The 25,492-nt window shown below is 49.6% G+C and overlaps 1 protein-coding gene and 5 non-coding genes across 7 annotated transcripts in view; 5 read left to right on the top strand and 1 right to left on the bottom strand.

The window, feature by feature from the left end:
- LOC138571570 (tetraspanin-33-like) overlaps positions 1–25,492 on the bottom strand; it is a 935,706-nt gene that overhangs the window by 397,094 nt on the left and 513,120 nt on the right. The window lies entirely within an intron of this gene.
- On the top strand, positions 6,345–6,416 carry TRNAW-CCA (transfer RNA tryptophan (anticodon CCA)). The gene has a single exon. It is a non-coding gene; the product is annotated as a tRNA-Trp (tRNA).
- Positions 13,921–13,992, top strand: TRNAW-CCA (transfer RNA tryptophan (anticodon CCA)). Its single transcript has one exon. It is a non-coding gene; the product is annotated as a tRNA-Trp (tRNA).
- TRNAN-GUU (transfer RNA asparagine (anticodon GUU)) lies at positions 14,816–14,889 on the top strand. Its single transcript has one exon. It is a non-coding gene; the product is annotated as a tRNA-Asn (tRNA).
- Positions 21,493–21,564, top strand: TRNAW-CCA (transfer RNA tryptophan (anticodon CCA)). Its single transcript has one exon. It is a non-coding gene; the product is annotated as a tRNA-Trp (tRNA).
- Positions 22,388–22,461, top strand: TRNAN-GUU (transfer RNA asparagine (anticodon GUU)). Its single transcript has one exon. It is a non-coding gene; the product is annotated as a tRNA-Asn (tRNA).

The following is a 25,492-nucleotide window of genomic DNA, read 5'->3' as shown; positions in this document are numbered from 1 at the left end:
CGCAACATGTGGTGGGCAGTGGGGCTCTTAGCAGCACTGTGCACTTCTCCCCTGGCACTGGGTGCAGCAGTACTGCCCTAAAATGCACCAACGGCCGGAGAGAAGGGCCCTATGAAAAAGCCTCTGTTCCTAGTGAGGGAATAGCTATCGCTCTGACATATAGGGCACAAAAGACCCCGCCGGCCACGCAGCCTTCTCTGATCTGGAGTCAGAGGCTTGCGCCACGAGGTCCCTTCACAGACATATAGCGCAATTGCAGGTACTAGGGACACTGATGCGGCAGGTAACCCAAGTACACATAAAATAACAAAGTATTCTGCCGCGGAAGCGAGAGCAGAGCAAAGCAGCCAGGGCGCAGCAGATGTAGGAAATACTCAAAAGCCACTGAGCCACAGATGATTCTTCACATAGGCCATGGTGGTGGCCACGCCCGGCTGAAGATGTGTCGGGCCCATTGTACATGATGGTTGGCCATCTGAGGCTCCCGTGGTGGGGCATCAGGCCCGGCCTTAGGAAGGGGGCGAGCCGGGCGAACGCCCATGCCGCCACGCCCCCCGGGGCGCCTTTAGCTCCCCGCTCCAGGTCGGGGAGTCTTTCAAGGGTTCCCCCGAGCTAGCGTGGTGGGAGAAGGCACGCTGTTGCTGTTGGAAGCGCCTGCGCTCTTGATATCAAAAGGCGCCATTAGCCCCCAACCGCGCCAGCTCGGCAGAGTCTTTCAAGGGCTGAGCTGGCATGTTGGGAGAAGGCGTGGCAGGCGCTCATTGTTGTTGAATGCGCCTGCGGCAGCGGACCGCATTTAACAACAATAGGGTGCTAATGCACCCATTTATATCATTACCTCCTCGCTGCAGCGAGGAGGTAAAAAAAAAAGTGGCACATCCTGGCCCGCCCCTCCTCCTCTTCCCTCTCCATCTGTGCTTGCTGACCCTCCTTTAGCCACCCTCCCACCATCCTTCTTGTCCTTTCCTCTTTTCACCCCTGACGAGGTTGCTCGACAAGTCTGATCTATGAAAGCCTCTTCAAAACAGGTTCATCCCTGTTCCTCTAAAAGCATCAAGGACCACATTGACACCTTCGCTCCGGCCCTTGCTGATTTTTGTAACCACTCCTTTGCCTCTGGATCCTTCCCCTCTGAAGCACTCCTTTGTGCATCCTCTTCTCAAGAAACCCACAGCTGATCCTTCTTGTCCAGCTAACTATCGCCCAATTTCCATTACTCCCTTTCTTGGCAAACTCCTGGAAAAGTTGGCCATCTCTCAGCTTTGACTTCATTCCAATTCTGTTGGCTGTCTCCATGACCACCAGTCTGGCTTCAGAGCTGCCAGAAGCATGGAAACTGCTCTCCTAAACATCCGTGAAGATCTGCTCACCTACCTTGACTCTAACATTCCCTCTGTCCTCATCCTCCTCGATCTCTATTCTGCCTTCGACACGGTCAACCATACCATCCTGCTCAACCGTCTCCGTGAAAACTTGGGTATCACTGATCAGGCTCTGGCCTGGCTGACCTCTTTCCTCTCAGATCGACCCTCCCAGGTCCAACTTGGGTCCTTCCTTTCATCTATCTTCCTCTCTACCTGTGGTGTTCCCCAGGGGTCTCACCTCTTGCCCTAGCTTTTCAACCAATACCTGGCTCTCGCCCACTGCATTGCCATTTTCTGCTCAAATTTCCAGTGCTACGCTGACGGCACTCAACTCATTTTCAGGCTGCCCTCTGCCACCTCCTCTCCCTCTCTCATCTCTGATTGCCTAACTGCCATTCAAGATTGGTGTGCCGCCAATGATCTTTGTCTGAATGCCAGCAAGACGGAGATCCTCCTCATCGGCAAACCTTCACCACCCTTTCCCCTCACTCTCTGGCCGGCCTCCCTTGGCACTCCTCCTACCCCCACCTGTGAGGCTAAGAACCTCGGGGTCATCTATGACTCCACCCTTTCCTTCTCCGCCCACATCTCTGAGGTCTCTAAAAAGTCAAATTTCAGACTGCACCTATTCAGAGGTACTCTGCCTTTCCTCTCCTTCCCCCAGAAGCTCATGGCATCTCAAGCTCTGGTTCTCTCTAGCTTGGACTATTGTAACAGCCTCTTTCTAAATCTACCTGCCTCTACTCTGCGCCCTCTGCAACTAATTCAAAACAGGACTGTGAGACTTGTCCTTGGCCTCAACCCCTGGGATCGTATCTCTCCAGCTCTGAAATCTCTTCACTGGCTCCCATTGGATGCAAGGATTATATTCAAAACCCTCTGCATTGTCCACAAGGCTTTCTGGGGCCTGGGTCCAAAATATCTTCAGCTATCCCTCCGCAAATACCTCCCCTCTCGAGCTCTTCACTCCTCTAACTCCAACTCACTCAGGGTCAGTCGTTTTTCTAGGAAACGAGCTGGGGGTAGATCTCTGTCTTCGGCTGGGGCCTCCTTCTGGAACAGCCTCCCTGTCACTCTAAAACTTGAGGAGAACCATCTCCGGTTCCAGAAGCACCTCAAGACCTTCCTCTTTTCTTCTGCCTTCGCTCCCCCTCTCCCCTGCTGATCTGTTCTCTCTTGGCACCATGCACCTGGCCACCCTCTGGCTTTTGGGCCCAGGTACCTGCTCATCCTGTCACCCTCCCGCACTGCCTCCGGGCCACCCCTTGCACTGGGGTCTGTATCTGTACCCATACAGCCCCCCCCTTTTCTTCCTGCACATATCGGACCTATCCTGTCTGCTGCCTTAAACCTAGCACTTGCAAATTTCTGGCTGCATTACCACTGTTTGTTGCCTTTATTATTTATTTATTGTTATTTATCTGTTTCTCCTCTGCTTCGCACTTTCCACCTCTCCCCCCCTTCCATGCACTTTTCCTCTCCCCCCTCTCCCATGCACTTGCGCGTTCTCAATGTCACTGGGCCAAGTAAGATCGCTGTTTTGTTCTCCCCTGTTCCCCTCCCTTGCCTTGTCGAGCTCTGAAACACTTGTGTACGAGCGCGATAGAAATAAAATATCAATCAATCAATCTTGTGATAATTGGTGGCTATTAAATGTATCTTTGTCACCTTTGTAATGTATGCACCCCATGGGTGCCTCAGACTGTTTTTGCTCTAAGCAGGAGGTCCCTAACCACTATGGTTCTCCCTGCTTCTGTGCCTTTCCCCCGTTCTCCCCTGACGAGCTTTCCAGACAAGTCTGATCTATGAATGTCTTGTCAAAACAGGTTCACCCCAGCTCCTCCAAAACCATCAAGGACCACATCGACTCCCTGGCTCCTGCCCTGATCGACTTCTGCAACCATTCCTTCACCACTGGAGTCTTCCCGTCCTCCCTTGTGCACTCCCTTCGGCACCCTCTTCTTAAGAAACCCTCTACCGACCCGTCTTGCCTGGCCAACTATCGCTCAATCTCCATCACTCCTTTCCTTGCCAAACTCCTGGAGAAGCTGGTCATCTCCCAGCTTAATCTTCACACTGAATCTGTTGGTTGCCTCCGTGACCATCAGTCTGGCTTCAGAGCTGCCAGAAGCATGGAAACTGCTCTCCTGAACATCCGCGAAGACCTGCTCTCCAACCTTGACTCCAACACCCCCTGTGTTTTCATCTTGCTTGATCTCTCTTTTGCCTTTGATACGGTCAACCATGCCATCCTGCTCAATCCTCTCCATGATAACCTGGGGATCACTGGTCAGGCCCTGGCATGGCTGAATTCTTTCCTCTCTGATCGACATTCCCCGGTTCAACTTGGGTCCTTCCTCTCCTTTATCTCTATCTCTACCTAGGGTGTTCCCCAGGGGTCTAACCTCTCTCCCTGGCTGTTCAACCAATACCTGGCACATCTTGCCAACTGCATTGCCATGCTCTATCCCAACTTCCAGTGCTATGCGGATGACACTCAACTCATTTTCAGCCACCTCTTCCCCCTCACTCATCTCTGATTGTCTGTCCGCCATCCAGGAGTGGTGTGCTGCCAATGATCTCTTTCTTAATGCCAGTAAGACTGAGACTCTCCTCATCAGCACACCCACTCCCTGTCATTTTCTGGCCGGACTCTCTGGGCCCTCTTCCTGCTCCCACCTGTGAGGCTAAAAACCTCGGGATCATCATCGACTCCACACTCTCCTTCTCTCCTCACATCTCTGACGTCTCTAAGAAGTCACACTACCAGCTGCACCTCCTTAGAGGTATTCTTCTTTTCCTCTCTTTCCCCCAGAAGCTCACTGTCTCCAGAGCTCTGGTCCTCACTAGGCTGGACTATTGGAACAACATCTTTCTAAATCTGCCTGCAATAATCCCTGCCACTAGGATTGGGCAGTTACCCTTCTCTCTCCTCCCAAACCTACCCTCCAAGTCAGGATTGGTTTAGGGGTGTGGAGCAACATATGGCAATTCCCAATTGTAATCGCCCTTTCTTCTCCTTTCACCTTTTTGGCAAAAACGATTTATGTATCACAACTTCATAATTTTACTAGCAACTGCCATACTAAACATATATTCTGTTTCAGCTAATCATGGGGAATTAGATAAGCGGCCACAAAATCCGTATCATGTAGCATGGCCATGTGGCACCTTTCTGTCATTTCCATAAAAATACAACAGTTATGAATATGTAAGTTATTAAGCACATCCCTAATTTCAATGTCCACCGCTCACCAACTCTCACATTTGGAACATGTTCAGATCAGCCAGAAACCTAATTTAACTGGCCCTTACAGTTCTCAGAGTTACAAGAAGATGAATTGGATATCCCCAAAATAGCCTGGAAATTACATAAGTTTCCATAGATGAAATCCATCCGCCTTATAATGGCTGTTAAAAAGGCCTAAATGATAATAGTCCTTTTAAATGAATTATGAATCTTCATGTGGGACAAATGGCCCTGACTCCTGCCTTCCGGCCCTTTGTTTTCACTGGCTCAGCCTGTGGCCAGAGTTTTTTTTTTATCAGTCTCCTTTGTGCTGGAAGCTGGCTCCTTGAAGTGGGTGCCCCCATTTTCACAAATATTAGTCAAGCTCAAGCCAGGGGGTAACTTTTCTTGAAGTCAATGCTTTCAGAGCCAACAAGTCTGGAGAACACTGAATTTCGAAGCCTTAAGCAGGACATATTTATTGTGGTTTGTCATTAGATGGGACATGTGACATCCAGGCTGGAAGTGGGAGATGTCCTTGTGAAGCTTTGCCTACAGCCAGCAAATGTGACTGCCTTGGGCTGACAATTTCCATGAAGACAAATTGGCTCTTCAAATGTCACTGGAGGTTTGTAGGTGAAACATAATATACATTGCTTTTGGTCAACCCGCACACATGTTTTGTTTTCCTGACATTTTTCGTTGAGCAGTGATATATTTTATTCAATTTTTGACTTTATGAAACCATTTTTATTTGCACACACCTGTGCCGGCCGTTTTTGTTTTCAATGTGTACAAATCATGTTTTCCATGTGACAGGGATCTTTGATTCCTCCTTCATTTGTAAATTAAAATGCTGCTTGTCTGTTGGTCATGACGGGTAGGCCCCTTCCCACGTGGCTCTTTAATTTAACTTGAAAAACCACAACAAAGGCCATGCCGTTTTTGTTTCAGTGTTTAAAATCCTGCCATTCATGTGAAACAGACTTCTGTTCAGGGCCTTTAAATGCAACCCATAGGCAAAATAGAGGCAAACCTCCTAATTTGCATATGGCTTGCTCCAACAGAAGTGATGTCACACAAAAGGACATTACAAGGAGCATCATCAGTTTTTGATACTTGGAGGAACCACGGAAGTGACTTAGAATGAGTTGCCATAAGTAAGCCAAGGGGCAAATAACTTTGTTGTGCAAAATACCCAAATTAGCACTATTATTATATATGGAGCACCTTTATAGTCATTAGGCCTTGTTTTATAATAGCATGATATAATAACATAAGCTATTAACATTGCCACACACCCTAACTAGGGGCCCTCCTCTATTTCCAATCCCACTTAAAGCACTGGGTGGGAGTTATATAAAAGTGCAATATGAAATGGGTTACTGTTGCCGAGATAACCCCCATGTGAAAGATCATCTGTGGCACAGGTGCTTTTGTGTATTTTCCGGGGTTATGTAATATTTAGTATCCCGTGCATTTGCATCTCCCCCAGTCTTCGGCTGTTTCCGTCGCTGCAGGTCTAACCTGGGTAGTAATAAAGTGAAGCCTCTGCAGACCGAGCTGTGCTGAGCTGCGACCATTGGGGGGACTGGAAGGGCACGGGGCGCACAACATTACAAAACACCGGCGGCCTGACTGTCATTTATCTCGCGCACAAGGCAGAGTGTGTTGGGCGTTATATATGTTGTGTCCATGTATGCGCCCTCAATGTCACCAGTCCACAGAGTGTGGGCACTTTCCTGGTGCGGGACCTCGTGGCGCAACGGAAGCGCGTCTGACTCCAGATCAGAAGGTTGCGTGTTCAAATCACGTCGGGGTCAAGTCTGCCTTGTTTTTTGTATCGCAATATGAAAATGTATTTATCGTAAATTGTGAGGTCGTTTTTAGCCAATACTGCACAAAAGTCATGCACAGACATGTTCCTCTAGAAACGGACCCCGGTCTCTAACCATTGCTTCTTTTTTATTGTACACTTAGCCGGTAAGTATCACAGCTCCCCGCCCCCACCACCTCCCACCACCAGAGTCCCTGCCTTCAGGCAGCAATTATTAAAAAAAACGAAGGCATGCAGGAGTAAGGGAGAGTTACACTCCCAGGAATAGGAGAGGCATGAACAAATGAAGGAATAGAAAAGGGTTCCTGTCGAGGAGGTTGATGCCCTCATATGCAAGCATTGGATGAGGAAGAGGGGCGTGGGGGTAATGGGGCAGATATGCCAAGGGCACGTTTTTTTCTGTTTGTTTGCATACATGCCAACATTATCCACTCCATTTGGGAGGCAAAGTCCAGTTCTGGATTTATAATGGGGACATCCACGACTACAAGTCCCAGAATGCAAAACGAAAACCTGGAATTGACTGGTGTCTCCCAAAAGCAATGGATATTGTTCTCATAAATGTGTGTATCTGGTCGAATTGCCACCATTCTGAAAGGAGTTGTTGGACAAAGAGAAGAGGACACGTGGAAACTCAGACCAGGGTTTCATGGACTGGTTTGCACACGGGAGGAGCAGGAACGCACGTGTCTGTGTTGCTATAGGATCTCCATGCATTCCTAAACATGATACATATAAACAAGCTCTATAGCCATGCGTGCTCTGCTATCACAGCGTGACATCTGCTCAGGAAACAATTGCTCTCGCCCGTCTCTGTGTCGCAATCGGTTAGCGCGTTCGGCTGTTAACCGAAAGGTTGGTGGTTCAAGCCCACCCGGTGACGAGTTCTTTTTCTACCTCTTGGAGCCTCCCTTTACCCCATTAAACAGCAACGTCGGATGCTGAGAGCAGAGAGGACCCACAATGACGCTGCCTCCATACTGATACACAAAGTATTTATAGCAGCGGGTGCGTCTGCACCCCAAACGGCTTTAACATCTGAAAACGGTTTGCTAATGGTGTAGGGGTGACCGGAAACATGTGGGCATGAGGGTGTGCGGCTGATATCTGTGCTCATAGACAATAGATGTGGCCTGACATGGCACCAATATCCCGCAACATGTGGTGGGCAGTGGGGCTCTTAGCAGCACTGTGCACTTCTCCCCTGGCACTGGGTGCAGCAGTACTGCCCTAAAATGCACCAACGGCCGGAGAGAAGGGCCCTATGAAAAAGCCTCTGTTCCTAGTGAGGGAATAGCTATCGCTCTGACATATAGGGCACAAAAGACCCCGCGGGCCACGCAGCCTTCTCTGATCTGGAGTCAGAGGCTTGCGCCACGAGGTCCCTTCACAGACATATAGCGCAATTGCAGGTACTAGGGACACTGATGCGGCAGGTAACCCAAGTACACATAAAATAACAAAGTATTCTGCCGCGGAAGCGAGAGCAGAGCAAAGCAGCCAGGGCGCAGGAGATGTAGGAAATACTCAAAAGCCACTGAGCCACAGATGATTCTTCACATAGGCCATGGTGGTGGCCAGGCCCGGCTGAAGATGCGTCGGGCCCATTGTACATGATGGTTGGCCATCTGAGGCTCCCGTGGTGGGGCATCAGGCCCGGCCTTAGGAAGGGGGCGAGCCGGGCGAACGCCCATGCCGCCACGCCCCCCGGGGCGCCTTTAGCCCCCCGCTCCAGGTCGGGGAGTCTTTCAAGGGTTCCCCCGAGCTAGCGTGGTGGGAGAAGGCACGCTGTTGCTGTTGGAAGCGCCTGCGCTCTTGATATCAAAAGGCGCCATTAGCCCCCAACCGCGCCAGCTCGGCAGAGTCTTTCAAGGGCTGAGCTGGCATGTTGGGAGAAGGCGTGGCAGGCGCTCATTGTTGTTGAATGCGCCTGCGGCAGCGGACCACATTTAACAACAATAGGGTGCTAATGCACCCATTTATATCATTACCTCCTCGCTGCAGCGAGGAGGTAAAAAAAAAAGTGGCACATCCTGGCCCACCCCTCCTCCTCTTCCCTCTCCATCTGTGCTTGCTGACCCTCCTTTAGCCACCCTCCCACCATCCTTCTTGTCCTTTCCTCTTTTCACCCCTGACGAGGTTGCTCGACAAGTCTGATCTATGAAAGCCTCTTCAAAACAGGTTCCTCCCTGTTCCTCTAAAAGCATCAAGGACCACATTGACACCTTCGCTCCGGCCCTTGCTGATTTTTGTAACCACTCCTTTGCCTCTGGATCCTTCCCCTCCCCTCTGAAGCACTCCTTTGTGCATCCTCTTCTCAAGAAACCCACAGCTGATCCTTCTTGTCCAGCTAACTATCGCCCAATTTCCATTACTCCCTTTCTTGGCAAACTCCTGGAAAAGTTGGCCATCTCTCAGCTTTGACTTCATTCCAATTCTGTTGGCTGTCTCCATGACCACCAGTCTGGCTTCAGAGCTGCCAGAAGCATGGAAACTGTTCTCCTAAACATCCGTGAAGATCTGCTCACCTACCTTGACTCTAACATTCCCTCTGTCCTCATCCTCCTCGATCTCTATTCTGCCTTCGACACGGTCAACCATACCATCCTGCTCAACCGTCTCCGTGAAAACTTGGGTATCACTGATCAGGCTCTGGCCTGGCTGACCTCTTTCCTCTCAGATCGACCCTCCCAGGTCCAACTTGGGTCCTTCCTTTCATCTATCTTCCTCTCTACCTGTGGTGTTCCCCAGGGGTCTCACCTCTTGCCCTAGCTTTTCAACCAATACCTGGCTCTCGCCCACTGCATTGCCATTTTCTGCTCAAATTTCCAGTGCTACGCTGACGGCACTCAACTCATTTTCAGGCTGCCCTCTGCCACCTCCTCTCCCTCTCTCATCTCTGATTGCCTAACTGCCATTCAAGATTGGTGTGCCGCCAATGATCTTTGTCTGAATGCCAGCAAGACGGAGATCCTCCTCATCGGCAAACCTTCACCACCCTTTCCCCTCACTCTCTGGCCGGCCTCCCTTGGCACTCCTCCTACCCCCACCTGTGAGGCTAAGAACCTCGGGGTCATCTATGACTCCACCCTTTCCTTCTCCGCCCACATCTCTGAGGTCTCTAAAAAGTCAAATTTCAGACTGCACCTATTCAGAGGTACTCTGCCTTTCCTCTCCTTCCCCCAGAAGCTCATGGCATCTCAAGCTCTGGTTCTCTCTAGCTTGGACTATTGTAACAGCCTCTTTCTAAATCTACCTGCCTCTACTCTGCGCCCTCTGCAACTAATTCAGAACAGGACTGTGAGACTTGTCCTTGGCCTCAACCCCTGGGATCGTATCTCTCCAGCTCTGAAATCTCTTCACTGGCTCCCATTGGATGCAAGGATTATATTCAAAACCCTCTGCATTGTCCACAAGGCTTTCTGGGGCCTGGGTCCAAAATATCTTCAGCTATCCCTCCGCAAATACCTCCCCTCTCGAGCTCTTCACTCCTCTAACTCCAACTCACTCAGGGTCAGTCGTTTTTCTAGGAAACGAGCTGGGGGTAGATCTCTGTCTTCGGCTGGGGCCTCCTTCTGGAACAGCCTCCCTGTCACTCTAAAACTTGAGGAGAACCATCTCCGGTTCCAGAAGCACCTCAAGACCTTCCTCTTTTCTCCTGCCTTCGCTCCCCCTCTCCCCTGCTGATCTGTTCTCTCTTGGCACCATGCACCTGGCCACCCTCTGGCTTTTGGGCCCAGGTACCTGCTCATCCTGTCACCCTCCCGCACTGCCTCCGGGCCACCCCTTGCACTGGGGTCTGTATCTGTACCCATACAGCCCCCCCTTTTTCTTCCTGCACATATCGGACCTATCCTGTCTGCTGCCTTAAACCTAGCACTTGCAAATTTCTGGCTGCATTACCACTGTTTGTTGCCTTTATTATTTATTTATTGTTATTTATCTGTTTCTCCTCTGCTTCGCACTTTCCACCTCTCCCCCCCTTCCATGCACTTTTCCTCTCCCCCCTCTCCCATGCACTTGCGCGTTCTCAATGTCACTGGGCCAAGTAAGATCGCTGTTTTGTTCTCCCTTGTTCCCCTCCCTTGCCTTGTCGAGCTCTGAAACACTTGTGTACGAGCGCGATAGAAATAAAATATCAATCAATCAATCTTGTGATAATTGGTGGCTATTAAATGTATCTTTGTCACCTTTGTAATGTATGCACCCCCTGGGTGCCTCAGACTGTTTTTGCTCTAAGCAGGAGGTCCCTAACCACTATGGTTCTCCCTGCTTCTGTGCCTTTCCCCCGTTCTCCCCTGACAAGCTTTCCAGACAAGTCTGATCTATGAATGTCTTGTCAAAACAGGTTCACCCCAGCTCCTCCAAAACCATCAAGGACCACATCGACTCCCTGGCTCCTGCCCTGATCGACTTCTGCAACCATTCCTTCACCACTGGAGTCTTCCCGTCCTCCCTTGTGCACTCCCTTCGGCACCCTCTTCTTAAGAAACCCTCTACCGACCCGTCTTGCCTGGCCAACTATTGCTCAATCTCCATCACTCCTTTCCTTGCCAAACTCCTGGAAAAGCTGGCCATCTCCCAGCTTAATCATCACACTGAATCTGTTGGTTGCCTCCGTGACCATCAGTCTGGCTTCAGAGCTGCCAGAAGCATGGAAACTGCTCTCCTGAACATCCGTGAAGACCTGCTCTCCAACCTTGACTCCAACACCCCCTGTGTTTTCATCTTGCTTGATCTCTCTTTTGCCTTTGATACGGTCAACCATGCCATCCTGCTCAATCCTCTCCATGATAACCTGGGGATCACTGGTCAGGCCCTGGCATGGCTGAATTCTTTCCTCTCTGATCGACATTCCCCGGTTCAACTTGGGTCCTTCCTCTCCTTTATCTCTATCTCTACATAGGGTGTTCCCTAGGGGTCTATTCTCTCTCCCTGGCTGTTCAACCAATACCTGGCACATCTTGCCAACTGCATTGCCATGCTCTATCCCAACTTCCAGTGCTATGCGGATGACACTCAACTCATTTTCAGCCACCTCTTCCCCCTCACTCATCTCTGATTGTCTGTCCGCCATCCAGGAGTGGTGTGCTGCCAATGATCTCTTTCTTAATGCCAGTAAGACTGAGACTCTCCTCATCAGCACACCCACTCCCTGTCATTTTCTGGCCGGACTCTCTGGGCCCTCTTCCTGCTCCCACCTGTGAGGCTAAAAACCTCGGGATCATCATCGACTCCACACTCTCCTTCTCTCCTCACATCTCTGACGTCTCTAAGAAGTCACACTACCAGCTGCACCTCCTTAGAGGTATTCTTCTTTTCCTCTCTTTCCCCCAGAAGCTCACTGTCTCCAGAGCTCTGGTCCTCTCTAGGCTGGACTATTGCAACAACCTCTTTCTAAATCTGCCTGCAATAATCCCTGCCACTAGGATTGGGCAGTTACCCTTCTCTCTCCTCCCAAACCTACCCTCCAAGTCAGGATTGGTTTAGGGGTGTGGAGCAACATATGGCAATTCCCAATTGTAATCGCCCTTTGTTCTCCTTTCACCTTTTTGGCAAAAACGATTTATGTATCACAACTTCATAATTTTACTAGCAACTGCCATACTAAACATATATTCTGTTTCAGCTTATCATGGGGAATTAGATAAGCGGCCACAAAATCCGTATCATGTAGCATGGCCATGTGGCACCTTTCTGTCATTTCCATAAAAATACAACAGTTATGAATATGTAAGTTATTAAGCACATCCCTAATTTCAATGTCCACCGCTCACCAACTCTCACATTTGGAACATGTTCAGATCAGCCAGAAACCTAATTTAACTGGCCCTTACACTTCTCAAGAGTTACAAGAAGATGAATTGGATATCCCCAAAATAGCCTGGAAATTACATAAGTTTCCATAGATGAAATCCATCCACCTTATAATGGCTGTTAAAAAGGCCTAAATGATAATAGTCCTTTTAAATGAATTATGAATCTTCATGTGGGACAAATGGCCCTGACTCCTGCCTTCCGGCCCTTTGTTTTCACTGGCTCAGCCTGTGGCCAGAGTTTTTTTTTTATCAGTCTCCTTTGTGCTGTAAGCTGGCTCCTTGAAGTGGGTGCCCCCATTTTCACAAATATTAGTCAAGCTCAAGCCAGGGGGTAACTTTTCTTGAAGTCAATGCTTTCAGAGCCAACAAGTCTGGAGAACACTGAATTTCGAAGCCTTAAGCAGGACATATTTATTGTGGTTTGTCATTAGATGGGACATGTGACATCCAGGCTGGAAGTGGGAGATGTCCTTGTGAAGTTTTGCCTACAGCCAGCAAATGTGACTGCCTTGGGCTGACAATTTCCATGAAGACAAATTGGCTCTTCAAATGTCACTGGAGGTTTGTAGGTGAAACATAATATACATTGGTTTTGGTCAACCCGCACACATGTTTTGTTTTCCTGACATTTTTCGTTGAGCAGTGATATATTTTTTTCAATTTTTGACTTTATGAAACCATTTTTATTTGCACACACCTGTGCCGGCCGTTTTTGTTTTCAATGTGTACAAATCATGTTTTCCATGTGACAGGGATCTTTGATTCCTGCTTCATTTGTAAATTAAAATGCTGCTTGTCTGTTGGTCATGACGGGTAGGCCCCTTCCCACGTGGCTCTTTAATTTAACTTGAAAAACCACAACAAAGGCGATGCCGTTTTTGTTTCAGTGTTTAAAATCCTGCCATTCATGTGAAACAGACTTCTGTTCAGGGCCTTTAAATGCAACCCATAGGCAAAATACAGGCAAACCTCCTAATTTGCATATGGCTTGCTCCAACAGAAGTGATGTCACACAAGGAGCATCATCAGTTTTTGATACTTGGAGGAACCACGGAAGTGACTTAGAATGAGTTGCCATAAGTAAGCCAAGGGGCAAATAACTTTGTTGTGCAAAATACCCAAATTAGCACTATTATTATATATGGAGCACCTTTATAGTCATTAGGCCTTGTTTTATAATAGCATGATATAATAACATAAGCTATTAACATTGCCACACACCCTAACTAGGGGCCCCCCTCTATTTCCAATCCCACTTAAAGCACTGGGTGGGAGTTATATAAAAGTGCAATATGAAATGGGTTACTGATGCCGAGATAACCCCCATGTGAAAGATCATCTGTGGCACAGGTGCTTTTGTGTATTTTCCGGGGTTATGTAATATTTAGTATCCCGTGCATTTGCATCTCCCCCAGTCTTCGGCTGTTTCCGTTGCTGCAGGTCTAACCTGGGTAGTAATAAAGTGAAGCCTCTGCAGACCGAGCTGTGCTGAGCTGCGACCATTGGGGGGACTGGAAGGGCACGGGGCGCACAACATTACAAAACACCGGCGGCCTGACTGTCATTTATCTCGCGCACAAGGCAGAGTGTGTTGGGCGTTATATATGTTGTGTCCATGTATGCGCCCTCAATGTCACCAGTCCACAGAGTGTGGGCTCTTTCCTGGTGCAGGGCCTCGTGGCGCAACGGTAGCGCGTCTGACTCCAGATCAGAAGGTTGCGTGTTCAAATCACGTCGGGGTCAAGTCTGCCTTGTTTTTTGTATCGCAATATGAAAATGTATTTATCGTAAATTGTGAGGTCGTTTTTAGCCAATACTGCACAAAAGTCATGCACAGACATGTTCCTCTAGAAACGGACCCCGGTCTCTAACCATTGCTTCTTTTTTATTGTACACTTAGCCGGTAAGTATCACAGCTCCCCGCCCCCACCACCTCCCACCACCAGAGTCCCTGCCTTCAGGCAGCAATTATAAAAAAAAACGAAGGCATGCAGGAGTAAGGGAGAGTTACACTCCCAGGAATAGGAGAGGCATGAACAAATGAAGGAATAGAAAAGGGTTCCTGTCGAGGAGGTTGATGCCCTCATATGCAAGCATTGGATGAGGAAGAGGGGCGTGGGTGTAATGGGGCAGATATGCCAAGGGCACGTTTTTTTCTGTTTGTTTGCATACATGCCAACATTATCCACTCCATTTGGGAGGCAAAGTCCAGTTCTGGATTTATAATGGGGACATCCACGACTACAAGTCCCAGAATGCAAAACGAAAACCTGGAATTGACTGGTGTCTCCCAAAAGCAATGGATATTGTTCTCATAAATGTGTGTATCTGGTCGAATTGCCACCATTCTGAAAGGAGTTGTTGGACAAAGAGAAGAGGACACGTGGAAACTCAGACCAGGGTTTCATGGACTGGTTTGCACACGGGAGGAGCAGGAACGCACGTGTCTGTGTTGCTATAGGATCTCCATGCATTCCTAAACATGATACATATAAACAAGCTCTATATCCATGCGTGCTCTGCTATCACAGCGTGACATCTGCTCAGGAAACAATTGCTCTCGCCCGTCTCTGTGGCGCAATCGGTTAGCGCGTTTGGCTGTTAACCGAAAGGTTGGTGGTTCAAGCCCACCCAGGGACGAGTTCTTTTTCTACCTCTTTTAGCCTCCCTTTTCCCCATTAAACAGCAACGTCGGATACTGAGAGCAGAGAGGACCCACAATGACGCTGCCTCCATACTGATACACAAAGTATTTATAGCAGCGGGTGCGTCTGCACCCCAAACGGCTTTAACATCTGAAAACGGTTTGCTAATGGTGTAGGGGTGACCGGAAACATGTGGGCATGAGGGTGTGCGGCTGATATCTGTGCTCATAGACAATAGATGTGGCCTGACATGGCACCAATTTCCCGCAACATGTGGTGGGCAGTGGGGCTCCTAGCAGCACTGTGCACTTCTCCCCTGGCACTGGGTGCAGCAGTACTGCCCTAAAATGCACCAACGGCCGGAGAGAACTGCCCTATGAAAAAGCCTCTGTTCCTAGTGAGGGAATAGCTATCGCTCTGACATATAGGGCACAAAAGACCCCGCGGGCCACGCAGCCTTCTCTGATCTGGAGTCAGAGGCTTGCGCCACGAGGTCCCTTCACAGACATATAGCGCAATTGCAGGTACTAGGGACACTGATGCGGCAGGTAACCCAAGTACACATAAAATAACAAAGTATTCTGCCGCGGAAGCGAGAGCAGAGCAAAGCAGCCAGGGCGCAGCAGATGTAGGAAATACTCAAAAGCCACTGAGCCACAGATGATTCTTCACATAGGCCATGGTGGTGGCCAGGCCCGGCTGAAGATGTGTCGGGCCCATTGTACATGATGGTTGGCCATCTGAGGCTCCCGTGGTGGGGCATCAGGCCCGGCCTTAGGAAGGGGGCGAGCCGGGCGAACGCCCATGCCGCCACGCCCCCCGGGGCGCCTTTAGCCCCCCGCTCCAGGTCGGGGAGTCTTTCAAGGGTTCCCCCGAGCTAGCGTGGTGGGAGAAGGCACGCTGTTGCTGTTGGAAGCGACTGCGCTCTTGATATCAAAAGGCGCCATTAGCCCCCAACCGCGCCAGCTCGGCAGAGTCTTTCAAGGGCTGAGCTGGCATGTTGGGAGAAGGCGTGGCAGGCGCTCATTGTTGTTGAATGCGCCTGCGGCAGCGGACCGCATTTAACAACAATAGGGTTCTAATGCACCCATTTATATCATTACCTCCTCGCTGCAGCGAGGAGGTAAAAAAAAGTGGCACATCCTGGCCCGCCCCTCCTCCTCTTCCCTCTCCATCTGTGCTTGCTGACCCTCCTTTAGCCACCCTCCCACCATCCTTCTTGTCCTTTCCTCTTTTCACCCCTGACGAGGTTGCTCGACAAGTCTGATCTATGAAAGCCTCTTCAAAACAGGTTCATCCCTGTTCCTCTAAAAGCATCAAGGACCACATTGACACCTTCGCTCCGGCCCTTGCTGATTTTTGTAACCACTCCTTTGCCTCTGGATCCTTCCCCTCCCCTCTGAAGCACTCCTTTGTGCATCCTCTTCTCAAGAAACCCACAGCTGATCCTTCTTGTCCAGCTAACTATCGCCCAATTTCCATTACTCCCTTTCTTGGCAAACTCCTGGAAAAGTTGGCCATCTCTCAGCTTTGACTTCATTCCAATTCTGTTGGCTGTCTCCATGACCACCAGTCTGGCTTCAGAGCTGCCAGAAGCATGGAAACTGCTCTCCTAAACATCCGTGAAGATCTGCTCACCTACCTTGACTCTAACATTCCCTCTGTCCTCATCCTCCTCGATCTCTATTCTGCCTTCGACACGGTCAACCATACCATCCTGCTCAACCGTCTCCGTGAAAACTTGGGTATCACTGATCAGGCTCTGGCCTGGCTGACCTCTTTCCTCTCAGATCGACCCTCCCAGGTCCAACTTGGGTCCTTCCTTTCATCTATCTTCCTCTCTACCTGTGGTGTTCCCCAGGGGTCTCACCTCTTGCCCTAGCTTTTCAACCAATACCTGGCTCTCGCCCACTGCATTGCCATTTTCTGCTCAAATTTCCAGTGCTACGCTGACGGCACTCAACTCATTTTCAGGCTGCCCTCTGCCACCTCCTCTCCCTCTCTCATCTCTGATTGCCTAACTGCCATTCAAGATTGGTGTGCCGCCAATGATCTTTGTCTGAATGCCAGCAAGACGGAGATCCTCCTCATCGGCAAACCTTCACCACCCTTTCCCCTCACTCTCTGGCCGGCCTCCCTTGGCACTCCTCCTACCCCCACCTGTGAGGCTAAGAACCTCGGGGTCATCTATGACTCCACCCTTTCCTTCTCCGCCCACATCTCTGAGGTCTCTAAAAAGTCAAATTTCAGACTGCACCTATTCAGAGGTACTCTGCTTTTCCTCTCCTTCCCCCAGAAGCTCATGGCATCTCAAGCTCTGGTTCTCTCTAGCTTGGACTATTGTAACAGCCTCTTTCTAAATCTACCTGCCTCTACTCTGCGCCCTCTGCAACTAATTCAGAACAGGACTGTGAGACTTGTCCTTGGCCTCAACCCCTGGGATCGTATCTCTCCAGCTCTGAAATCTCTTCACTGGCTCCCATTGGATGCAAGGATTATATTCAAAACCCTCTGCATTGTCCACAAGGCTTTCTGGGGCCTGGGTCCAAAATATCTTCAGCTATCCCTCCGCAAATACCTCCCCTCTCGAGCTCTTCACTCCTCTAACTCCAACTCACTCAGGGTCAGTCGTTTTTCTAGGAAACGAGCTGGGGGTAGATCTTTGTCTTCGGCTGGGGCCTCCTTCTGGAACAGCCTCCCTGTCACTCTAAAACTTGAGGAGAACCATCTCCGGTTCCAGAAGCACCTCAAGACCTTCCTCTTTTCTTCTGCCTTCGCTCCCCCTCTGCCCTGCTGATCTGTTCTCTCTTGGCACCATGCACCTGGCCACCCTCTGGCTTTTGGGCCCAGGTACCTGCTCATCCTGTCACCCTCCCGCACTGCCTCCGGGCCACCCCTTGCACTGGGGTCTGTATCTGTACCCATACAGCCCCCCCTTTTCTTCCTGCACATATCGGACCTATCCTGTCTGCTGCCTTAAACCTAGCACTTGCAAATTTCTGGCTGCATTACCACTGTTTGTTGCCTTTATTATTTATTTATTGTTATTTATCTGTTTCTCCTCTGCTTCGCACTTTCCACCTCTCCCCCCCTTCCATGCACTTTTCCTCTCCCCCCTCTCCCATGCACTTGCGCGTTCTCAATGTCACTGGGCCAAGTAAGATCGCTGTTTTGTTCTCCCCTGTTCCCCTCCCTTGCCTTGTCGAGCTCTGAAACACTTGTGTACGAGCGCGATAGAAATAAAATATCAATCAATCAATCTTGTGATAATTGGTGGCTATTAAATGTATCTTTGTCACCTTTGTAATGTATGCACCCCATGGGTGCCTCAGACTGTTTTTGCTCTAAGCAGGAGGTCCCTAACCACTATGGTTCTCCCTGCTTCTGTGCCTTTCCCCCGTTCTCCCCTGACGAGCTTTCCAGACAAGTCTGATCTATGAATGTCTTGTCAAAACAGGTTCACCCCAGCTCCTCCAAAACCATCAAGGACCACATCGACTCCCTGGCTCCTGCCCTGATCGACTTCTGCAACCATTCCTTCACCACTGGAGTCTTCCCGTCCTCCCTTGTGCACTCCCTTCGGCACCCTCTTCTTAAGAAACCCTCTACCGACCCGTCTTGCCTGGCCAACTATCGCTCAATCTCCATCACTCCTTTCCTTGCCAAACTCCTGGAGAAGCTGGTCATCTCCCAGCTTAATCTTCACACTGAATCTGTTGGTTGCCTCCGTGACCATCAGTCTGGCTTCAGAGCTGCCAGAAGCATGGAAACTGCTCTCCTGAACATCCGCGAAGACCTGCTCTCCAACCTTGACTCCAACACCCCCTGTGTTTTCATCTTGCTTGATCTCTCTTTTGCCTTTGATACGGTCAACCATGCCATCCTGCTCAATCCTCTCCATGATAACCTGGGGATCACTGGTCAGGCCCTGGCATGGCTGAATTCTTTCCTCTCTGATCGACATTCCCCGGTTCAACTTGGGTCCTTCCTCTCCTTTATCTCTATCTCTACCTAGGGTGTTCCCCAGGGGTCTAACCTCTCTCCCTGGCTGTTCAACCAATACCTGGCACATCTTGCCAACTGCATTGCCATGCTCTATCCCAACTTCCAGTGCTATGCGGATGACACTCAACTCATTTTCAGCCACCTCTTCCCCCTCACTCATCTCTGATTGTCTGTCCGCCATCCAGGAGTGGTGTGCTGCCAATGATCTCTTTCTTAATGCCAGTAAGACTGAGACTCTCCTCATCAGCACACCCACTCCCTGTCATTTTCTGGCCGGACTCTCTGGGCCCTCTTCCTGCTCCCACCTGTGAGGCTAAAAACCTCGGGATCATCATCGACTCCACACTCTCCTTCTCTCCTCACATCTCTGACGTCTCTAAGAAGTCACACTACCAGCTGCACCTCCTTAGAGGTATTCTTCTTTTCCTCTCTTTCCCCCAGAAGCTCACTGTCTCCAGAGCTCTGGTCCTCACTAGGCTGGACTATTGCAACAACATCTTTCTAAATCTGCCTGCAATAATCCCTGCCACTAGGATTGGGCAGTTACCCTTCTCTCTCCTCCCAAACCTACCCTCCAAGTCAGGATTGGTTTAGGGGTGTGGAGCAACATATGGCAATTCCCAATTGTAATCGCCCTTTCTTCTCCTTTCACCTTTTTGGCAAAAACGATTTATGTATCACAACTTCATAATTTTACTAGCAACTGCCATACTAAACATATATTCTGTTTCAGCTAATCATGGGGAATTAGATAAGCGGCCACAAAATCCGTATCATGTAGCATGGCCATGTGGCACCTTTCTGTCATTTCCATAAAAATACAACAGTTATGAATATGTAAGTTATTAAGCACATCCCTAATTTCAATGTCCACCGCTCACCAACTCTCACATTTGGAACATGTTCAGATCAGCCAGAAACCTAATTTAACTGGCCCTTACAGTTCTCAGAGTTACAAGAAGATGAATTGGATATCCCCAAAATAGCCTGGAAATTACATAAGTTTCCATAGATGAAATCCATCCGCCTTATAATGGCTGTTAAAAAGGCCTAAATGATAATAGTCCTTTTAAATGAATTATGAATCTTCATGTGGGACAAATGGCCCTGACTCCTGCCTTCCGGCCCTTTGTTTTCACTGGCTCAGCCTGTGGCCAGAGTTTTTTTTTTATCAGTCTCCTTTGTGCTGGAAGCTGGCTCCTTGAAGTGGGTGCCCCCATTTTCACAAATATTAGTCAAGCTCAAGCCAGGGGGTAACTTTTCTTGAAGTCAATGCTTTCAGAGCCAACAAGTCTGGAGAACACTGAATTTCGAAGCCTTAAGCAGGACATATTTATTGTGGTTTGTCATTAGATGGGACATGTGACATCCAGGCTGGAAGTGGGAGATGTCCTTGTGAAGTTTTGCCTACAGCCAGCAAATGTGACTGCCTTGGGCTGACAATTTCCATGAAGACAAATTGGCTCTTCAAATGTCACTGGAGGTTTGTAGGTGAAACATAATATACATTGCTTTTGGTCAACCCGCACACATGTTTTGTTTTCCTGACATTTTTCGTTGAGCAGTGATATATTTTTTTCAATTTTTGACTTTATGAAACCATTTTTATTTGCACACACCTGTGCCGGCCGTTTTTGTTTTCAATGTGTACAAATCATGTTTTCCATGTGACAGGGATCTTTGATTCCTGCTTCATTTGTAAATTAAAATGCTGCTTGTCTGTTGGTCATGACGGGTAGGCCCCTTCCCACGTGGCTCTTTAATTTAACTTGAAAAACCACAACAAAGGCCATGCCGTTTTTGTTTCAGTGTTTAAAATCCTGCCATTCATGTGAAACAGACTTCTGTTCAGGGCCTTTAAATGCAACCCATAGGCAAAATACAGGCAAACCTCCTAATTTGCATATGGCTTGCTCCAACAGAAGTGATGTCACACAAGGAGCATCATCAGTTTTTGATACTTGGAGGAACCACGGAAGTGACTTAGAATGAGTTGCCATAAGTAAGCCAAGGGGCAAATAACTTTGTTGTGCAAAATACCCAAATTAGCACTATTATTATATATGGAGCACCTTTATAGTCATTAGGCCTTGTTTTATAATAGCATGATATAATAACATAAGCTATTAACATTGCCACACACCCTAACTAGGGGCCCCCCTCTATTTCCAATCCCACTTAAAGCACTGGGTGGGAGTTATATAAAAGTGCAATATGAAATGGGTTACTGTTGCCGAGATAACCCCCATGTGAAAGATCATCTGTGGCACAGGTGCTTTTGTGTATTTTCCGGGGTTATGTAATATTTAGTATCCCGTGCATTTGCATCTCCCCCAGTCTTCGGCTGTTTCCGTTGCTGCAGGTCTAACCTGGGTAGTAATAAAGTGAAGCCTCTGCAGACCGAGCTGTGCTGAGCTGCGACCATTGGGGGGACTGGAAGGGCACGGGGCGCACAACATTACAAAACACCGGCGGCCTGACTGTCATTTATCTCGCGCACAAGGCAGAGTGTGTTGGGCGTTATATATGTTGTGTCCATGTATGCGCCCTCAATGTCACCAGTCCACAGAGTGTGGGCACTTTCCTGGTGCGGGACCTCGTGGCGCAACGGTAGCGCGTCTGACTCCAGATCAGAAGGTTGCGTGTTCATATCACGTCGGGGTCAAGTCTGCCTTGTTTTTTGTATCGCAATATGAAAATGTATTTATCGTAAATTGTGAGGTCGTTTTTAGCCAATACTGCACAAAAGTCATGCACAGACATGTTCCTCTAGAAACGGACCCCGGTCTCTAACCATTGCTTCTTTTTTATTGTACACTTAGCCGGTAAGTATCACAGCTCCCCGCCCCCACCACCTCCCACCACCAGAGTCCCTGCCTTCAGGCAGCAATTATAAAAAAAAACGAAGGCATGCAGGAGTAAGGGAGAGTTACACTCCCAGGAATAGGAGAGGCATGAACAAATGAAGGAATAGAAAAGGGTTCCTGTCGAGGAGGTTGATGCCCTCATATGCAAGCATTGGATGAGGAAGAGGGGCGTGGGGGTAATGGGGCAGATATGCCAAGGGCACGTTTTCTTCTGTTTGTTTGCATACATGCCAACATTATCCACTCCATTTGGGAGGCAAAGTCCAGTTCTGGATTTATAATGGGGACATCCACGACTACAAGTCCCAGAATGCAAAACGAAAACCTGGAATTGACTGGTGTCTCCCAAAAGCAATGGATATTGTTCTCATAAATGTGTGTATCTGGTCGAATTGCCACCATTCTGAAAGGAGTTGTTGGACAAAGAGAAGAGGACACGTGGAAACTCAGACCAGGGTTTCATGGACTGGTTTGCACACGGGAGGAGCAGGAACGCACGTGTCTGTGTTGCTATAGGATCTCCATGCATTCCTAAACATGATACATATAAACAAGCTCTATATCCATGCGTGCTCTGCTATCACAGCATGACATCTGCTCAGGAAACAACTGCTCTCGCCCGTCTCTGTGGCGCAATCGGTTAGCGCGTTCGGCTGTTAACCGAAAGGTTGGTGGTTCAAGCCCACCCAGGGACGAGTTCTTTTTCTACCTCTTGGAGCCTCCCTTTACCCCATTAAACAGCAACGTCGGATGCTGAGAGCAGAGAGGACCCACAATGACGCTGCCTCCATACTGATACACAAAGTATTTATAGCAGCGGGTGCGTCTGCACCCCAAACGGATTTAACATCTGAAAACGGTTTGCTAATGGTGTAGGGGTGACCGGAAACATGTGGGCATGAGGGTGTGCGGCTGATATCTGTGCTCATAGACAATAGATGTGGCCTGACATGGCACCAATATCCCGCAACATGTGGTGGGCAGTGGGGCTCTTAGCAGCACTGTGCACTTCTCCCCTGGCACTGGGTGCAGCAGTACTGCCCTAAAATGCACCAACGGCCGGAGAGAAGGGCCCTATGAAAAAGCCTCTGTTCCTAGTGAGGGAATAGCTATCGCTCTGACATATAGGGCACAAAAGACCCCGCGGGCCACGCAGCCTTCTCTGATCTGGAGTCAGAGGCTTGCGCCACGAGGTCCCTTCACAGACATATAGCGCAATTGCAGGTACTAGGGACACTGATGCGGCAGGTAACCCAAGTACACATAAAATAACAAAGTATTCTGCCGCGGAAGCGAGAGCAGAGCAAAGCAGCCAGGGCGCAGCAGATGTAGGAAATACTCAAAAGCCACTGAGCCACAGATGATTCTTCACATAGGCCATGGTGGTGGCCAGGCCCGGCTGAAGATGTGTCGGGCCCATTGTACATGATGGTTGGCCATCTGAGGCTCCCGTGGTGGGGCATCAGGCCCGGCCTTAGGAAGGGGGCGAGCCGGGCGAACGCCCATGCCGCCACGCCCCCCGGGGCGCCTTTAGCCCCCCGCTCCAGGTCGGGGAGTCTTTCAAGGGTTCCCCCGAGCTAGCGTGGTGGGAGAAGGCACGCTGTTGCTGTTGGAAGCGACTGCGCTCTTGATATCAAAAGGCGCCATTAGCCCCCAACCGCGCCAGCTCGGCAGAGTCTTTCAAGGGCTGAGCTGGCATGTTGGGAGAAGGCGTGGCAGGCGCTCATTGTTGTTGAATGCGCCTGCGGCAGCGGACCGCATTTAACAACAATAGGGTTCTAATGCACCCATTTATATCATTACCTCCTCGCTGCAGCGAGGAGGTAAAAAAAAGTGGCACATCCTGGCCCGCCCCTCCTCCTCTTCCCTCTCCATCTGTGCTTGCTGACCCTCCTTTAGCCACCCTCCCACCATCCTTCTTGTCCTTTCCTCTTTTCACCCCTGACGAGGTTGCTCGACAAGTCTGATCTATGAAAGCCTCTTCAAAACAGGTTCATCCCTGTTCCTCTAAAAGCATCAAGGACCACATTGACACCTTCGCTCCGGCCCTTGCTGATTTTTGTAACCACTCCTTTGCCTCTGGATCCTTCCCCTCCCCTCTGAAGCACTCCTTTGTGCATCCTCTTCTCAAGAAACCCACAGCTGATCCTTCTTGTCCAGCTAACTATCGCCCAATTTCCATTACTCCCTTTCTTGGCAAACTCCTGGAAAAGTTGGCCATCTCTCAGCTTTGACTTCATTCCAATTCTGTTGGCTGTCTCCATGACCACCAGTCTGGCTTCAGAGCTGCCAGAAGCATGGAAACTGCTCTCCTAAACATCCGTGAAGATCTGCTCACCTACCTTGACTCTAACATTCCCTCTGTCCTCATCCTCCTCGATCTCTATTCTGCCTTCGACACGGTCAACCATACCATCCTGCTCAACCGTCTCCGTGAAAACTTGGGTATCACTGATCAGGCTCTGGCCTGGCTGACCTCTTTCCTCTCAGATCGACCCTCCCAGGTCCAACTTGGGTCCTTCCTTTCATCTATCTTCCTCTCTACCTGTGGTGTTCCCCAGGGGTCTCACCTCTTGCCCTAGCTTTTCAACCAATACCTGGCTCTCGCCCACTGCATTGCCATTTTCTGCTCAAATTTCCAGTGCTACGCTGACGGCACTCAACTCATTTTCAGGCTGCCCTCTGCCACCTCCTCTCCCTCTCTCATCTCTGATTGCCTAACTGCCATTCAAGATTGGTGTGCCGCCAATGATCTTTGTCTGAATGCCAGCAAGACGGAGATCCTCCTCATCGGCAAACCTTCACCACCCTTTCCCCTCACTCTCTGGCCGGCCTCCCTTGGCACTCCTCCTACCCCCACCTGTGAGGCTAAGAACCTCGGGGTCATCTATGACTCCACCCTTTCCTTCTCCGCCCACATCTCTGAGGTCTCTAAAAAGTCAAATTTCAGACTGCACCTATTCAGAGGTACTCTGCCTTTCCTCTCCTTCCCCCAGAAGCTCATGGCATCTCAAGCTCTGGTTCTCTCTAGCTTGGACTATTGTAACAGCCTCTTTCTAAATCTACCTGCCTCTACTCTGCGCCCTCTGCAACTAATTCAGAACAGGACTGTGAGACTTGTCCTTGGCCTCAACCCCTGGGATCGTATCTCTCCAGCTCTGAAATCTCTTCACTGGCTCCCATTGGATGCAAGGATTATATTCAAAACCCTCTGCATTGTCCACAAGGCTTTCTGGGGCCTGGGTCCAAAATATCTTCAGCTATCCCTCCGCAAATACCTCCCCTCTCGAGCTCTTCACTCCTCTAACTCCAACTCACTCAGGGTCAGTCGTTTTTCTAGGAAACGAGCTTGGGGTAGATCTTTGTCTTCGGCTGGGGCCTCCTTCTGGAACAGCCTCCCTGTCACTCTAAAACTTGAGGAGAACCATCTCCGGTTCCAGAAGCACCTCAAGACCTTCCTCTTTTCTTCTGCCTTCGCTCCCCCTCTCCCCTGCTGATCTGTTCTCTCTTGGCACCATGCACCTGGCCACCCTCTGGCTTTTGGGCCCAGGTACCTGCTCATCCTGTCACCCTCCCGCACTGCCTCCGGGCCACCCCTTGCACTGGGGTCTGTATCTGTACCCATACAGCCCCCCCCTTTTCTTCCTGCACATATCGGACCTATCTTGTCTGCTGCCTTAAACCTAGCACTTGCAAATTTCTGGCTGCATTACCACTGTTTGTTGC

The sequence above is a fragment of the Ambystoma mexicanum genome, chromosome 1p (genome assembly GCF_040938575.1).
Source record: "Ambystoma mexicanum isolate Mex_15411 chromosome 1p, UKY_AmexF1_1, whole genome shotgun sequence".
NCBI lineage: Eukaryota > Metazoa > Chordata > Amphibia > Caudata > Ambystomatidae > Ambystoma > Ambystoma mexicanum.
The sequence above is the reverse complement of the archived record's forward strand: the minus strand, read 5'-3'. Positions and strand labels throughout refer to the sequence as shown.